Below are 6,057 nucleotides of genomic sequence, written 5' to 3'. Positions count from 1 at the left end.
TTGCCCTGCCTAGCTGTCCTGTGGATGCATGTGTTGGGTCTCTTTGGCCATATAGCTTTCATTTTCTCCTAAACTTTTCTAAGGTTTTATTCTCATTTCATTTGGTTCACTTTTATTTCTATACTCTATTTGGTTTATTGTGTTTTATCTCAATATTTATTCACCCTTGTGAACTAATTTCTACCTCATTTATTTTCATTGCTCTTTTCCCTATTTCTTTGCAGCTCGCATTTCATCTGCTCTTACCATCTGTTTCTTGAATTTCTGCATTTCTGTTATCAGGCGCTCCTTCACAGGAGTGTTTAATTAACTTTTTCAAATTCATCATGGAATGATTATTCGAAATATTCCCCAGTTTCAGCATAACATTTTTCAGGCAACTGGCCTTCACCTGATCACTTTCATTCTGTGCCTCCTTTTTGCTTGAGTATGTCTGTATGAAGGCTAACCTATTTTTCTTTATTGTAGGATTTGGACAGTTACCTGAAAGAATTTCCTATAGGTGTGGAGGTGCTTCTGAAATCACTTGCAGATATTCTCGTCTTACCTGCCACCCACCCAGGCTGGTTCCTACCAATGCGGCGTGTTCGCGTGGCCCTGTATCGCCACAGCCCCCCTGCTGCCCTACCCCCGCGGTCCACCAGGGCCTCTGGGCACCGAGCGCGTGCCCATTTCCACTCCCTCCTTTGACAGACAAGGAGAGATTTTGCCCCTCAAGATGGGATCTCGCCTTCAGGTGTATCTTGGTTGGTGCTCTCTGGTGTCCGCCACCCCTGGCTCTGCCCTTCACTCTTTCTCACGTCTTCCCACTCACACGTCCCGCACCCACGTGCGCCCACCTGCTTTTTATACTCCTCCTAAACAGCTCAGTGATCGCCTCCTGATTTAACTGAAAAGGGAATTTGCATTTTGCCTTGCATTCTCTCTGTTGCTTTCCGGTGATTTCCAGGAGAAGGAGGAAAGAACGCAAAGCTTATGTGGCCATAATCCCGCCAGGGGCCCCCGGTGGCACGTTTTGGAGAGGCCTTTCAAAGGAGTCCGCCCTTACGGAACGCAGACAGACAGCCAGCCCGCAGAGCAAGCACCCTCTTCCAGCTTCTGTGCCCAGGCGCCACAGTGCCCAGACAGCCCTGGGAAGTTGAGAATTTTGTTTCCTCTGCACATTTCCACGAGATCCAGGCCAGGCCACGTGGACAGAGCACACGGCCCCCAAGAGACCATCTGTAAGCCCTCTGAAGTGTCATGAGCAGGAAGTGGACCCAGTGAAAGGCGGCCGCTTTATCGTCCACTTACCGCCACCCTGCTAAGCACGCCCCTCCTCTTGCAATCTGGCTAAGAGGGAGCGCCATCCGCTAAGACCCCTAAGCTAGAAATGTGGCCTGACGGCCGTGCCACCCTTTCCTCTGCCCCATCACCCAAGTCTCACGCATTTTCCTCCTGAGCATCTCCATTTCTCACTGTCCCCTGGGTCCACCCCGGCCTGGGCACCGTCCTTCACCGGGACGCTGGCCCCACTGCTGCTCCCCTCCAGGCCACTCTCCACGGCCTGGCTCAGAGCCAGCGATGCCTCCTTAGGGAGGCTCCCAGCCACCCCGAGGTCCCTGGACAGGCAATGCCCTGGCTGCGAGCCCCTCCCCACGCTCAGCCCTCTCACCCTGTACTGTCCCTTGAGGCCGCCCCTCCCGACAGATGAGGGCTCCGCGGAGCATCTCGCAGCTGTGCCTCGTGCTGTCACCTGCCCGGCACACGGGAAGCTCTCTACAAACTGTGTCCTCGGGTGGGAGGGACCGGACAGCCACAGAGACTGCTCCCTGCCTGCTGCTCTGCAGGTCTGCTTGTGAAGGGGACTGCCCCACACGGACCTGTCCTGCCTTTCCGTGCTCCATGTATGTGACAACAGTCGCCAACTGATTCCAGCTGCCCCCACGGTGACAGAGTCCCTGCACGCTGCCAGCCTCCCCCTCAAGCATCAGTCACCTTCTGCTTCCTTGCCTGCTCTGCTGGGAGGCGCGGGGGAAACCCAACCCCAGAATACAGGGGACAAAAGCCAGAGGAGAAAGTCCCAGCCTCCATCCTCCAGAGGGACAGCTTTAGGGCGCGTCCTACGTGGCACTGGGCCTCTTTTCTAGGAAACAGACGACGTTTTTCACCCCCTAAGATGCCTGTACCTGAAGAACCTTTTGAAATGAGAACCTACATTTTTTCTCTGATTAGATATATTATAAATTTTGAACTTTATTACTAATTTTTTAAATACATGCATAGATAAGTATTGGGAAAAAACAATTCTTTTTAAAAAATGCAAAATGTGAACATCTTAGGGGAGCGGATGTGACTCAAGCGGTTGAGCAGACAGCTTCCCCGCATACCATGTCCCTGGCTCAATATCCGGTACCTCAGAAAAAAAAAGCATCTTTGGGAACGGATGTGGCCCAGGTGACTGGGCTCCATTCTACCATTCGGGAGGTCCCGGGTTCGATTCTTGGGGCCTCCTGCTGAAGGTGAGCTGGCCCGTGCAGAGAGCCGACCCAACAAGATGACACAACAAAAAGAGACACAGAGGAGAGACGGTGAGAGACACAGTGAGGAGCTGAGGCTCAGGCAATCGAGTGCCTCTCTTCCACGTTGGAAAGTCGCAGGATCGGTTCCCGGGGCCTCCTAAAGAGAAGACGAGAAGAGAAGACAAGCAGATGCAGAGGACCACACAGCAAACGGGCATGGAGAGCAAACAGCAAGCACACATGGCAAGTAGGTAGGGGGAGAAATAAATAAAAATCTAAAAAAACACGTGACAGTCTTCTACTTCCCAGAGAGAGCCACGGCTCAGGCCTGTTTCCTCTCCCTGTGCTACGCGGCGTAGGGCATGGTGCTGCGTGAGGCAGTGCCGCCAGCTGGACGGCTGGGGACGGTGGACGCGCAGCCCGCGTGGTTCCGGGGCCGGGCGCTGGCGTCGGCGTCACTGGGCTGAGACCGAGGCCTGGCGTCGGCAGCGCCATGCTCCCTCCAGTCTAGAGGGGACCTGTCCCGGCCTCTCCCAGCCTCTTGGGGCTGCCGGCACCCCTGGACTTGAGGCTGCGTCCCTCCCACCTGCCTCCACGGCCACACGCCTCCTCCTCCCCGGTGAGTGTCAAGTCGCCCGGAAAGGACACTTGGGATGGCACTGAGGGCCCTGGATAATCGTGGATGAGCTCCTCTTCTCAAGATGCTCAACTTAATCTCTTCTGCAAAGACGCTTCTTTGAAAGAAACATTCCCGGAGTCCAGGGATTAGAATGTGGATAAATTGGGGGGCATTTTTCGGCTTTCTACACAGGGTAATTATTTTTAGAGTAAAGGAAGTGACTACTCCACAGCTTGCTTTGGCTGCCGTAATGCTACGTCCTAAGACTTCCTCCCCGGCCTTCCAGGGTGACCTGATTCTTTTTTAACTGCCGCCTAATACTTCACAACGGACGCGCCCGTATTTCTTTCCCAACTCCTCCACGGAAGGACCGTGCATCATTAGCAAACAAAGCTGCACTGTACACCACATGTAGCAGTTTGGTATAATTGATGAATTCCAAAAAGAAATACTGGATTATGTTCGTAATCTGATCTGTACCGGGCATGACTGAGTTATGCTTAGGGCACTGTGTCCCCACCCCTTGGTGGGTGGGGACTCACAGATAAAAGGCATGGCAAAGGACAGAGTTGGGGATTTCTGATGTTAGAGTTTGATGTTGGAGCCCCAGGAAGTCAGCACCCAGAGGAAAGAGAAGCCAGCCCCAGGAAGGAAGGATCCTTGAACCCAGAGAAAAGCAAGCCCCAGGAACGTAGGAACCCAGGAAGTCTGAACCCTCGCAGACGTCGGCAGCCATCTTGCTCCAAACAGACTTTGGTGAGGGAAGTAACTTATGCTTATGGCCTGCTATCTGTAAGCTCCTACCCCAAATAAATACCCTTTATGAAAACCATTTTGCATCAGCACCCTTTTGGCTGACTAACACAGCAAGGCATGCATCTTTGGGGGACAACATGAGGTCTTCTGTGGAGATGAGGCCAGGAGACAAAGTGTGGGCTCTCCTCTTTCTCACTGGTGTGCTCCTCCCAGCAACCCAGGGAAATGGGACTAGAAGACGGCAATTTCACAGACGAGGAAACCGAAAGGTCCAGCATGCTAAGGCTTGCCCAGGACCACATGGATGTACCAAAACTAAAAGGAGAGACGGCCATAGACAAAGAAGGCTGTTTTTCTTCCTTCTAAAAAGAAAAATTTCTTTTCGAGTTGGATTCATAATCTGTATTCTCAAAGTTCTGGATACCACTAGAGAAAAATAAATCATCTTTTAAAACTGTTTCAAGAAGACACACTGTTTTGATCCTCCTCGGCCTTAACTTGGCTTCACAGAACCTGGGGAAAGTTGGCAGCTGGGCAGCTGGGCAGAGAGAACGGCCAAAACAGCCATGAGCAGATGTCCCCATCGAGGCCACCCAAGCACAGCTCTGGGAGAAGAAAAGCATCTTTGACCAAACTGAAAAAACATCCTCTGGAGAGAAATATTCAGCTGAATAATAAACAGTGTGTTAGAGAAAGGCGAAAGGGGAAGGATGGAATATCCTAGGACACGAGAAAGTTTGCGGGTGGACCGGGCTAACCCAGCACTGCAGGCTCGCCTCCATTCTCACGTCCAGAGCTCACACATCGCTCCTCTGCCCTGTGACGGTCGAGCAGGAAGGACAGACAGAGGACATCGCCTTCACTGCCGGTTTCTACAGCCGCTCTTGTTTCTCTTCCCTCCTCAAACCCCAACTCCCACTCCTTCACCAAGATTCCCCTCCCTTCCCAGGAAGACGCCCACTGGCCCCACAGAATCAAGAGGTGGCTGCAGGGAAAACGCTCAGCTCAGGGTGAGTCCTGGGCCTGCTCCTGCCCTCTGAGCTGGGTTGTGAGAGGCAAGTTACACCCCCTCTCTGCCCCGTTTCTTCAGTTATAAAGTAGGGGAAATGAGATAATTCCTCTCTCCAAGGGTTGGGTGGGAAATAAATGAGCCAAGAAAGGGTCCACTGCAGGGTTTGGTAATTTCAACAGGGTTTTTCTTCCCCCAGTTCCTGAACACCCTCTATCTTTCTGGGATCTGAAAAATATCTACACACACACACACCCTTCTGGGATACGGCACGCTGTAAGGTCGGAGTTAAAAATGGGGATATTTGGGAGCATGACTCAAGGTGAAAGAGCACCTCTTTCACCATAAAATTGACACGTAAGCAGGAGGAAACCATCGGGCAGTGAGAAAGGCCTTGCGGTGCAGAGGCACCGCCCAAGGACGTCTGAATGGAGCAGGAAGGGAGCGCTCAGCTTAAAAGCACATGGGAGAATTGCAGCCAGCATCCATGTGGAATCTAAGCCCCCTCTTGGTATAGATGTGGAGTGGACACAGCCATTCTAAGGTCCACAGGATGGAGGAATAGAGTATGGATTAGAGTGGACTTACTGATATTCTATTCATGAACTATTGTGATTAGTAATCGAAGAAAATGTGGCATTGGTGTGGAGAAAGTGGCCATGGTGGCTGCTGGGGATAGGGAGTGGGAGGAAGAGATGTGATGTGGGGGTATTTTCGGGGGTTGGAGTTGTCCTGGGTGGTGCTGCAGGGACAGTTACCAGACATTGTATGTCCTCCCATGGCCCACTGGGTGGAACGTGGGAGAGAGTGGTCTGTGGTGTGGACCATTGACCATGAGGTGCAGCGGTGCTCAGAGATGTATTAAGCAACTGCAATGAATGTCTCATGATGATGGAGGAGGTTGTTGTTATGGGGGGAGGAGTGGGGTGGTGGGGTGGGGGCTATATGGGGACCTCATATTTTTTGAATGTAACATTAAAAAAATAAATAAAGACAAAAAAAAAAAAAAGCACGTGGGAGGGAAGGAGAAGGGACCCAGGGTGGAAGAAGAGGGACGGTTAAAGGGAAAAGGCTGAGGTTCCCCCAGAAGTGGGGTTGGGCTCCCCAGCAGCTGTGGGAAGGAAAGCAGGAGGGCGCTGACCCACAGGGCCCAGCGCTGACAAGGGGGCCGT

This window comes from Dasypus novemcinctus, chromosome 26, assembly GCF_030445035.2.
Source record: "Dasypus novemcinctus isolate mDasNov1 chromosome 26, mDasNov1.1.hap2, whole genome shotgun sequence".
Classification (NCBI taxonomy): Eukaryota; Metazoa; Chordata; class Mammalia; order Cingulata; family Dasypodidae; genus Dasypus; species Dasypus novemcinctus.
This window is presented reverse-complemented; position numbering follows the sequence as displayed.